The 12,155-nt window shown below is 37.5% G+C and overlaps 2 protein-coding genes across 17 annotated transcripts in view; one reads left to right on the top strand and one right to left on the bottom strand.

The window, feature by feature from the left end:
- LOC307193527 (uncharacterized protein) overlaps positions 1-12,155 on the top strand; it is a 730,787-nt gene that overhangs the window by 300,520 nt on the left and 418,112 nt on the right. For 11 of the 13 annotated variants that reach the window (XM_079935632.1, XM_079935641.1, XM_079935643.1 and 8 more), the window contains 3 exons: positions 2,275-2,358; positions 6,644-6,801; positions 10,624-10,761. The gene's annotated coding sequence lies outside the window, so the exon portion shown is untranslated. The remainder of the gene's footprint in view (positions 1-2,274; positions 2,359-6,643; positions 6,802-10,623; positions 10,762-12,155) is intronic. The other 2 variants (XM_079935639.1, XM_079935642.1) reach the window with 2 other exon arrangements.
- CNTN6 (contactin 6) overlaps positions 1-12,155 on the bottom strand; it is a gene marked incomplete at its 3' end in the record, with an annotated part of 232,143 nt that overhangs the window by 207,421 nt on the left and 12,567 nt on the right. The gene's annotated exons all lie outside the window — the stretch shown is intronic.

Here is a 12,155-nt window from a genome sequence, read left to right as displayed (position 1 = left end):
AATATCTGCAGAAGCCAATATACTCCTGCTGTTTATGGAGACCCTCAGAAACTGATGGAAGAGTGAATGTGGGTTCAGAATAGTGAAAAATACTATCTTTTTAGGCACCTCTGAGAAAGTAGGTACATAGTTGGAAGAGAGAGAAGTATGAAGTTTGTGTAGTTACTCTTCACAGAGCACATGAGGGGAGTGGGTTTCATGAGAGGAATCCTGAAGCAGCTGTCAACCTCCATGGAGAGATGGTCCAGTAGGAGATGGTAAGAGTCTCCATGTCAGCAGACTCAACAGCTGTAGTAGGTTTGGTGTGAAATCAGAGGTTGACGCTTTGTTGGAAGGCAGAGTATAACTAATTGTTGCTTAACTTTAGGAGCATTCTTAAGAGTATACAGAAGTCATTCCCAATTGGGGGCACTTTTCCTCCCCAGTGGACTTTTTGAGTCTGGAGACATTTCTCGATTGTCATGACTTGGGTGGGTGTTGTTGCTGACATCTAGCGGGTAGAGGACAGGGATGCCAGTAAACATTCTACATTGCACAGGACAGTTCTGTACAGCAAAGAATTATCTGGCCCCAAATCTGTAGGTTGAAGGTCAGTAGGTTGAAGATGAGAAACACTGGTTGCAAAGTTCCCAAATAGGAAATTAAGTGATTTTGTAGGTCAGTAGGTTGAAGATGAGAAACACTGGTTTGCAAAGTTCCCAAATAGGAAATTAAGTGATTTTGTAGCCAGAATTTTGAAGAAAAATTTTAGGTTATTTTATCTGTATTTTCACAGTTCCTCCCATGTCTTTCTGGCACCTGTAATTGTTCCTTCATTTAAATTTAGGGTTTAATCTGTGGCCATAATAACCCAGTTATTCACTTAGGGTAATTGAGATGGAGCATGACCCCCTGTTCATTTTCACTTTGAATATTCGATTCAGAGCAGTAGGAAGTAGCCATCCAAAGCCCAGGGATCAAAGAAAGACAAAGTACATTTCCCAGGTGACTGAGTTTTAAAATCTGATCCTTAGAGTTACAAATACAATCTAGCAGCGAGTGGTGTTGGCTATTGATGCTACTTCAGCTGTTAGTATTAACCCAAATCTTAGCACTGTTCTTAGCATGATCCCACTAGCTATCATTTGTTGAACACTGTGCTAGTCACTTTGCATTTCTGCATATCTATACAAATGAATAGTGAAATGTAAAACTCACTGTAAAGTGAAGAGAGCGCTGAGAAAAGTATGAAACTTGCCAGGAGTAACTCATCTACTTAAAGGGCAGAGATAGGGTTGGTACACAGGTATGTCCTTCTCCAAAGCCCATGTTGTTAGATGTTAAGAACAGGGCAGTGTACCTGAGGAAGGACTAAGGTAAGGAGAAAAGCATTGGAAAAGTCCTAGGGTATGTAAGTTTTGACACTGTTTGATTCTCTGTGTTCCTTGAGCTAAGACTTGGATAACACAAGTAATACAGAAAGGAAATATTTTGAGTTTTATAAAAATGTTTTAAGTTTCACTTTGGTTATTATGATCTGTGCTAAGATCTCAATTTGTATCTTCCTGGGGTATCAAATTCTTGAAATCAAAGGGCTCTAGAGATCAAGTGCTTCCACTCCCAAAGAAGTTTGCGATTTAAATAGACATTCTGGGTTTTAGAGGCAGTTTTGCTACTTTTGGTATTTCTGGTGTTAAGACTGCTTTACCCTTTTTTTGTCTATATAATGGAGAGAATATCCATTCCTTTCTACCTCATAATTTTTTAATGATTAATTGTGATAGTAAAATTAAAGAACTTCGAACAGTATATGTGAATATTACAAGTACTTTTTCTACTAAAACTTACAATGACTATAACCTATGTCATATATGTAACCCAAGAGTTCTAAGAAAATACACCAAAGAGTTAAGTATTTGATTATTTATCAAAGTCAAAATCCTTGGTGGTGTTTGGAAATTTAGAATGGTCAAGGTTTATCAAATAAAGTGGAAAGGTTGGGTCAATTGTCTGATTAGTTCAGTGGGGAAAATGCCTCAGCTTCTCAAGTCATCTATTTAACTAGCAAAACTTCTTAAATCTATTAATATTTTATTTCAAAAATAATGTAAACCCACTTAAAAATTTAGAAAATTACAAAGAGGAAATAAAATTCACTGAAATCCTACTACTCAGACTTACTTTTCCAATTCAGCTCTGAAACTTGACCATACAGTTTCTTTATATTATTTTTAGCCTCTTGTTAAATATGGTCTATGCTGAAGAAATATGAATAATTCTCATCATTATCTACAGCATCCCTGAAGAGCTAAATATCCAGTCAAAATCTGGATCATCACATAAGCACTGAGGATTAATGCTGGACGTGGACAGAATACAGTGAGTTGAGAGTGTGATTTCTAAATTCAATCTATGCTAAAATATAACTTCTTTTATTTATCTGCCATGTTTCCTTGAGCAAGTCATTTAGCTTCTACAATTTTGATTTCCTCATCTCCAGAATGGGAATAATAATACATACCTTATTGTATGGGTAATAGGTAAAAAACTAGTAGGATATTTGGCATCTTACAAATGCTCAATACAAATACCGTTTACAAATATTATTATTAGTGTGTCCTTGCAGACGTGAGTGTTTGTGAGACTTGAGCTCAATTTGACCAACACAAAGCATCCTTAAAGAAGAAACGTAGGGAAAAAAGTTCTAAGAGGTTTACTGGGGTCTTGAAGAGGCTTCAATATGAAGTTAAGAAGAACCTACTTGGTTCTGCAGCAAAGGGACAGCACGTGAGGTCTGATCAGAGCAGATGGACTATTGGAACTCTATTTCAAAATGGAAAACATGAAACTATTGTGAAACATCTCTTATTGGCATACGAGGAGCAGGGTGTGGTTGACAGTGAAGACAGGGTGATTGCAGAGACCCCTGCAGCAGCCAAGGTGAGAGGTAAAGAGAATGGAAAACAGAGTAATAAGAGTGGAAACGGGGGAACCAATGACCTCATCTCATTAGAGTAGCAGCATGTTTCAGTGCAACACTAGAGTATGAGTACCTGTTTGTGTTCAGTTCCTTCATGCCACAGATAATCATGGGCGAGCATGTACCTCTGCCCTTCCAATAACCTTAGGAGGAATCATGAGCAGTAAAGAAGATGATGTGTGAAAATATCCTATATTCTGCATAGCACTGTTCATGTTGCCATTAAAAAGTGACATCCCTGTAACCCAATTACAGCTTGATACCCTCCCACACTATTTTGCATTTTTCTTTCTTTGGGTGAAAGCACTAAAAATCATGGTCAAATCAACAGTAAGGCAACCCAGAGGCACAGTGATTTAAAATACTCTCAGCCCTTTGTTCCTGAGTGTGAAACAGCATGCTCTCTCATTCTAAAGCATGGAACTTGGGGAAATAGGGCCAAGGCTGGCTTCTGCGATAGAGAAAGGTTTAAAAGAGGTTAGGGCAGTTAAGTAGGGACTGCTACCTGAGAACTAAATGGTATGGGAGCTTCTATACAAAGAAGCTGAGATAAAAATATCAATACTCTGAGTATTATGCTTTCATACTATTTGCAAAGGATTTATTCACTATACCAGTCACACTGTACATGGAAAATTTAAGTTCCCTGAGAACCTCAACACTCATCAGACATCACAGGGGAAACCACATTATAGTGATTTGGATATTGTTCCCCCATCAAGCATGACAAATTTGAACTGTATTAGTCCGGGGTTCAGTCAGGAAAGCAAACTCACTATGAATAATAGAGTATAGCAGATTTATTTCAGGATGAAGATCTTGTACAATTATAAGAGAAACTGGAGTACTAAGGGTCCAAAAGTGGAAGCTGAAGGATCGCAGTAATGTTATAAACAAGCCCTCTTGGGCACTGGAGCAGGTGGATAAGTCAGATCTTACAAGTGGATCTGGAAGGGTTGCAAGTCCAGCTGCCAGAGTGGACATGAGGAGACCTTGGTATAGACTGTCATCTCTGAAACTGGGAGTGGGTCTGGGGTCGCTGTTGGTCATCAGTGCCAGCAGTTGGGACAAAAGCTGGTTATGAGGAGGGAGACAGGGACACACTCTTCAGCTTATCAACATCTCTCTCTCACCACAGTTACTTACATGTGGCTTTCAGAGAAACTTGTCGTTTCCACCTTCCGAATTTCACTCAATTTCCTTTTTAATCAACTCCAACCCAGAACCATACAGGGAAAGGAAATTTGGGAAATTTAGTTTTAGCTAAGCCAAGTTTGTTGGTCCTTCTTATCTCTGGATTCAGATTTCCCCTGATCATCACTCAGTTTTCTAATGAAAATAAGCAAGAATTCAACGACTATATATTGGCAAAATGTTTACCTTCTTAACACATCAGCTGCTAAACATGTGTTTCACGCTATCTCTTTACATTAATAGTTTGTCTGGAGTGTCTGAGTGTCTCACTGAATTAACCAATTTGACCACACTGACAGACAGGCAGGCTAATCAATGAGCTTTCAAAGCTGGAACTTGGGTATAGCACAACCTTAGCCATGGAATTGTAGCATTCAACAACTTGACAACAACAGTAGAGTTTAAAAACCATTACCCATCTGTGACTAAATTCCATCAGTGATGCTCTTGAAAATAATTTCAAAATAACAATCAGAAAATGTCTGATGAAAGAACAGCACAGAGCAATTCACTCTATAGCATAAAATGGATAAATACAATTCAGAGATGTGTTCCCAAGTGCCTTTTAGCTAAAAGAAGTGATGCTGTCGTTGTTTGATATGTCAAAAAATAGTAAAATTGTGTAATACTTTTCATCTTAAAATCATTGAATATCAGGGCTGGAAAGGTCTGCTGGTACAGAGATTATAAACTCTAATATTTTCAAGGGCCAAATCAGAAATAAGCTGAGAGGCTAGTCCCCAGGCATAGATTATTGTCCCTGGTCTCATTTTTCTTCAGCATCTCATTTCTTTTCTATTCCTACACCCTCATTTGGAGTGATTTTGATGTAGTAAAAATATAGGCAATGGGCAGATGCAAAGGGGCAGAATGTCCAGCCAGGAAGTAAACAGAAAAACCTGGCAGTTGAATAGAAGATGATTTTTCTGGAACCAGTTCTCTGAACAGTCCATCGGCATCATCAATCCTCACATGCTTTGGACTCTGGAAATGTGTTCTCAAACACAAAGCATGATCCAGCTTCCACAAATATTTTATCACACAACAACAAATCATTTGGCAAATTGTCAACTTCTACTTAAGAGAGACTCTGAGTCTGGGTAAGCAAGATAAGTGTATCGCCATGAATTTAGGTATACTAAATTATACCCGTGGCCTTCGATTCAGTTTAGCATTGCTACATAAAGAGTACAAAGTAAAAGGACAATTGACAGTTATTAAGAGATGCTGTGACCACCCAGTAGATTTTGATAATTTGCTCCCAGAAAACACTCTTCCTTCAATTATTGGTGATTTTGAATAAGACTTCTGTGTAGAGGATGAGCGGTTGCACCTCTCCCCTTTCCAGCTGTACTATTGTGGCTCTGTAAAGCTCTTATCACAAATGTAGCACTTCTGTGTTCTTTGATATAAGTGCTTTCTATTAATTTCCATGCATACAAATACAGGTAAACCACACAAACTAAAATAAACAAAGCTTCCTGCTCTTTTTTGAAATAAATTGACATTGTTTCCGGGCTCAGGGTTGAAAACTGATTATAAAGGTGGTCAGAGCATTCAGGGAGAGTTTGTTCTTTATTCAAATGTTGATTGAATTCTGTATATACCAGATTTCTTCGTTGTGAGTTTCTGGCAAAGTGAGCAGACAACACCTATTGTTAGCTGCAAGTTTTAGGAAATGCAAGTTTGATTTTTTTTTTTTAATTACAGGGAGGGAAAGAAACTCTCTTCATCTGTTTTTCTGGTAACCTAATAGGTATATTTTCAGATTGAGTTTTTTTTTAACAGAGTCAAAATCTATTATCTTTGTTCCTGAAATTAGCACTAATTCTGTAAACAAAATATCAAAATCTAAATTAATGCTAAAAGAAACAAAAACAATTATAATATCAACTCTCTCACTCTCTGTAGAAAGTTGATATTTAATATATTAATATATATATATATATATATATATTCTGGATATATTATATATATTCCTAAGGTCACCATGATCTGGGTCTCTAATAAATCTATAAACATGATATACTTCCACTAATAAAAAGGCTAAAAATTTTTATAATGGTTAAATGAAGCAGCACACTAGCAGATGTTTAACAACCACCTCTCTGAAAAAAAGTTTGTGTACACATATATATGTGTTTGTATACCTATATATGTGTGCGCATGTATGTATATATATGTTTATTATCAATAATATTAATACAATGAACGTTAGCAATTTAAATATAATAATAAAATGTACAATACTCTTTGTTATAAATTCCATAAAGTCAATTTATTCTCACAGAAGGCTTCTGTTAAGTTTTACTGAATGTATATACTCCTAGCTAATCACTTGTTTCAGTTCAACAATGATTTGACAGTTGGAGTTGCATTCCAATCCACTAAGTCTATTCCAGGTTATTGTCATTAAATCTGATATGTTATATAATCTTAAACAATTTCTCACCCTTTTACAAATTATTTAATTACTGAAAACTCTTTCAGCATCAGCACTCAATCAAGCCCTGATTTGTAGCATTTGCCACTTTCTATGTTATAAATACTCCTGTGGCTGATTTCAAGCTAACATGACATCACCATGAATGAGGATTTGGGAAGAGAGATACAGTAGTTCTTCATGATACAGTATTTCCACCATACAGGTACTATACATATAAACCACTTCAAGACCATAAATAATAATAAAATGTAGTAAAGCAATTAGGAAGTAGTGAGTTTTGAATATTTATTACTTTTTAATATAATTATTTTACTTTTAAGATGACATAATTTAACTTTGTATAATGGCTGTGTTTAAAAACTTGCTTACAAAATTCCTGAAAGTAGCACTCAGCTCTCAAGAGCTGCCACAAGTCACTTCCTGCACATCCCTGGCTAAATAAATTATTAATATACATATATGATATAGATGTTTTGTATTACATATAATTTATATATAAAATGTAAACCTAATCTATGTGATTAGAAGTCAGATAGTGGTTATCCTTTTCTCAGCTGTGATTGGTGGGTCTTCTAGGATGACAGCCTAGGTCTGCATCCTGACTTGAGTACTGGTTACATTAGGTGGGTTCAATTTGTGAAAATTCATTGAGCTGATATTCATACTCAATCTCAATAACCAAACTGAGCATGATTAAATCTGAATTGCTAAGGGTGGGACTTTGGCATAGTATTCTGAAAGGTCCTCACGTGATTCCAGTGTGAAGTTTGAGAACCAGAATTTTTCCACATAGTTTAAGTGATCTGTCAACTCACAGTAGTTTAAAATATACTAATGTGTTCACTTAAAAAAAAGAAAAAGGTTATATTAAAGATAATAGAGTTGCAAAAAAATCATATAATTAGGAGGTATTTTGAACAAAATGTAGCTCCCTATCATGACTTAGGAGGCCCTGGGCAGTTTAGCCTCTCTCTCTCTCTCTCTCTCTCTCTCTGTCCAGCCTTCTAGTTTTCTCTGATTCGAATTTAGTGAAGCCACATAAGCCAAACAAAGTGAAACCAGCAGAGAAAATATCCAGACAACCTGCAGAATCACAACAAAAAAAATAGTGAATTGTTGTTTTAAAGCACTAATTTTGGGGTAGGTATATAGACAGCTATAGGCAACTGATACATATACCTACAGTTTTAAACAATATCTGTAGGATTGCAAAGGTGTTCTTAAGGTTTGCATATATTTTAATGAAAGGAGGTACATTAAATCTATTTTTTTCCCAATTTTACCTGCTTTTGCATTAACAATGGTTTTAAAAATGTGACTGCATTTCTACCTCCAATTCCTCTTTTATTCTGGTGAGTTGAGGAGAATTTCTGTAAATACAGATAGTTTTCTCTTTCCCTGTCAACCTCTCCACTTAGGACACATCCTTTCATATATTTAAAATACATAGTCTCCAAAGTGAGGTGGTTTGCACCTATAGAGTGTACAAAATGAACCATTGATGGTGAGGGAAGAAAATGTTAGGCATTCTATACCTGTCTATTTTATCTAATACTTTCCTTAACTTTGATTTTTGTGTGTTTTATAATATAAATTTAGATTTGTTGGGTTTATATGTTTATAACTACTACTTTATTTTCTGGTCATAGAATTTTGGTGACTATCTCTTTAAATCATATTACAGTTTGAACAGAAGCTGGCTTCTTTACACAATGAACACCAACCTGAAAAAGCCAACTGTTACATAAATTTGAATTTATGTTGAGAAGCAAAGTCTTGAATAAATACTGAACAAAATTTTCATCTGAGTATTGGATTATTTTCATAAACTTGGCTATTTTCTAGTCCTATGGTCCTTGATGAGTCTTGTACCTCTGAATTTCAGTTTCTCCAGCTATAGAAGAAAGAATAATACTTCCTCTGCCTACTTTTAAGCACAGATGAAACACTGCATGTAAAACACTTTATAAACTATAAAACACTAGGTAAAAGATATAACTAATCAAATATCAAAGGTTAGTCTTTCTTTTCCCTTTAGAACTGGACATTCCATGATTATTAACTTATTTTCAGCAAGAGCAAAATTATATATATATATATATATATATATATATATATATATATCTCAGAATGAGTATATATTTGAGAAAAATGACATCTTTTAAGCAAAGTGTGTGGAAATGATAAAATTCCTCTTAAGAGTTAAGGAGAAAGGGAAATTATTGGTTCCTTGGAGGATTATTCAGAGTGGAGGTCACATTTGAACTTGGCTGAGAAAGGTTGGATTTGCCTTCAGTTGGGGGGAAATCGATCTGAAGAAAGACAATGCAAGTGGAGACAATCATATGAGGAGAGACTTGGGAATAAAAAAAAACTGCAGAGATCGTACTAGTAGTACAGTCTGACTTAAATGAAGGATACATGAAGGAGAGTAAGGGAAGACATGGCTCATGACACAGGTGGAATTGAATTAACTGGAGAACTTTCAATATTTGTTGAAGGAAATTGCATTTAAATGCTTGATTAGACAGTTTGAACTTCATAGGAAATGGGATCTGTGAAGGTCTTGACACAGAGTAATGACAAAATCAGCTGTGCTTTATGATTTGTCTGCACAGGAGTCTGTGTCAATAAGCTATGTCTTGGAAAGGATGTAGAGGATGTCTTGAAATAGGGAGAAGTCTTAGGAGACCACTATAAAAGTCTTGGGCAGAGTAATGGGGGGTTGGCTTGACTGATGACCCTCAAACTGGAAAAGGAATGAACAAATGTATCCTGAGGTAAAATACAGCACAAAGGTTTTAAACGTTTATATTATTTATGACACAATATCAATGGGCATCTGCTACACAATAATATTAAAATAGCACTGGCTGTGTGTTCAATATGCTACTTCCTGAACAAACAACACTAACATTATGCCTGAGTAGGTCAAGTGTGTCTGAGCAAACTGTATTAGCTTTACAAATTAGGGGTAGCTTTATGTGTTCATTGTATATCATGATTTGTTTTAAAAGCAAAAAGGTACCTATCTGAGACCAAATTATGTGTTGTGATTAAAACACTTATGCCTAAGAGTGGATTCTAATAATATCCAATAAAATTCTATAACTGTTTGGGAATATTGGATTACACCTAAGTAGTCATAGGGGCTTACTTTGAGACGTCAGTCATTTATTCACTTATTTCAAAATATTTATTGATTGCTTACTATGCGTCAGGCAGTGTTCTAGGCATGAAAGATGCAGTCATATATACGACTGGAAATAGTTTTATCTATGCAGAGCTTATATTCCACAAGATGTAGAAAGAAAATGGACAAGTAATAAATAAGCTAATTTCAGACAGTAAAAAGTGCACTGAAGACAGTAAAATAAGATTGATGAGAGTAGGGCCAGTGATGGGACTAGGTGCTGACTTCCTCCACAGTGTTCTAAGGGAAGGTCATTCTATGGAGGTGATTGATCTGAGGTGGGTGTAATGGAAAGAGAAGATTTGGAGAACACTGTTTTGGGCAACTGAACAGCAACTGCAGGACCCTAAGGAACAATTTTGAAACTTCTGGGAGCCTAAGAAAGAATAATGGCTCTAATATAATGGAAAAAGGGGAGTTTAGTATAAGTTGAGATGGAAGGGGTTGATGAAAGTCAGATTGTCTAGTGTCATGGTAAGAAGTTTGATTTTAAATCTCAGGAGAGATTTAAGTGGAAAAAAAAAAAAACTATCAATCCCCCATGTTATTTTCAATTTGTGGAATAACTATTTATGGTACCCCTAAAATTAAAAAAATTACCTGATGTTATCACCTCCATAGAATCCTTGACCCTTTTCTTCAAAGACTTCAGGTTAAAAATGCAATTGCTCACATTCCTTTCTACTAAGGGGTCTACATTCCCTATACAATATCTTGTCTACATAATAGTCATTTCCTTCCAATGCTGACAAAACAATTTTTTTTCTACATTTTGTTATCATTCTTAAAAAGCAATTTCATTTAGGGTTTAAGAATCAATTATTTTTGCAGGAGCTTCAAGATGGCTGAAGACTAAGAGGCACAGATCACATTCCTCCCCACAAATACATCAGAAATACATCTACATGTGGAACAACTCATACAGAACACCTACTGAATGCTGGCAGAAGACCTCAGACCTCCCAAAAGGCAAGAAACTCCCCATGTACCTCGGTAGGGCAAAAGAAAAAAGGAAAAACAGAGAGAGACAAAGAATAGGGACGGGACCTGCACCAGTGGGAGGGAGCTGTGAAGGAGGAAAGGTTTCCACACACTAGGAAGTCCCTTCACGGGCGGAGACTGCGGGTGGCGGAGTGGGGGAGCTTCAGAGCCACGGAGGAGAGCGCAGCAACAGGGGTGCAGAGGGCAAAGCGGAGAGATTCCTGCACGGAGGATTGGGGCCAACCAGCACTCACCAGCCCGAGTGGCTTGTCTGCTCACCCGCTGGGACGGGCAGGGGCTGGGAGCTGAGGCTCTGGCTTTGGAGGTCGGATCCCAGGGAGAGGACTGGGGTTGGCTGCGTGAACACAGCCTGAAGGGGGCTGGTGCGCCACAGCTGGCTGGGAGGGAGTCCGGGAAAAAGTCTGGACCGGACACTTTTTCTTGCCTCTTTGTTTCCTGGTGCGCGAGGAGAGGTGATTCAGAGTGCTGCTTAAAGGAGCTCCAGAGACGGGCGCGAGCCACGGCTATCAGCGCAGACACCAGAGACGGGCATGAGACGCTAAGGCTGCTGCTGCCACCACCAAGAAGCCTGTGTGCAAACACAGGTCACTATCCACACCTCCCCTCCCGGGAGCCTGTGCAGCCCGCGAAGGCCAGGGTCCCGTGATCCAGGGACAACTTCCCTGGGAGAACGCACCGCACGCCTCAGGCTGGTGCAACGTCAGCCCGGCCTCTGCCGCCGCAGGCTTGCCCCACACTCTGTACCCCTCCCTCCCCCTGGCCTGAGTGAGCGAGAGCCCTCGAATCAGCTGCTCCTTTAACCCCGTCCTGTTTGAGCGAAGAACAGACGCCCTCAGGCAACCTACACGCAGAGGTGGGGCCAAATCCAAAGCTGAACCCCAGGAGCTGTGTGAACAAAGAATAAAAAGGAAATCTCTTCCAGCAGCCTCAGGAGCAGCGGGTTAAATCTCCACAATCAACTTGATGTACCCTGCATCTGTGGGATACCTGAATAGACACCAAATCATCCCAAATTGAGGATGTGGACTTTGGGAGCAATGATATATTTTTTTTTTCGTTTTTTTGCTTTTTATGAGTGTGTATGTGTATGCTTCTGTGTGTGATTTTGTAGGTATAGCTTTGCTTTTACCATTTGTCCTAGGGTTCTCTCTGTCTGGTTTTGTTTTTTGTTTTTTGTTTTTTTTGTATAGTTTTTAGCACTTGTTATCATTGGTGGATTTGTTTTTTGGTATGGTTGCTCTCTTCTTCTTTTCTTTTTATTAATTTTTTTTAAATTACTTTTTATTTTAATAACTTTATTTTATTTTATTTTACTTTACTTTATTTTATGTTATTTTATCTTCTTTTCTTTTTTCTTTTTT

Source organism: Stenella coeruleoalba, assembly GCF_951394435.1.
Source record: "Stenella coeruleoalba genome assembly, chromosome: 10".
NCBI classification, from domain to species: domain Eukaryota; kingdom Metazoa; phylum Chordata; class Mammalia; order Artiodactyla; family Delphinidae; genus Stenella; species Stenella coeruleoalba.
Note: the sequence above shows the minus strand (reverse complement) of the source record. Positions and strands in the feature narration are given on the sequence as shown.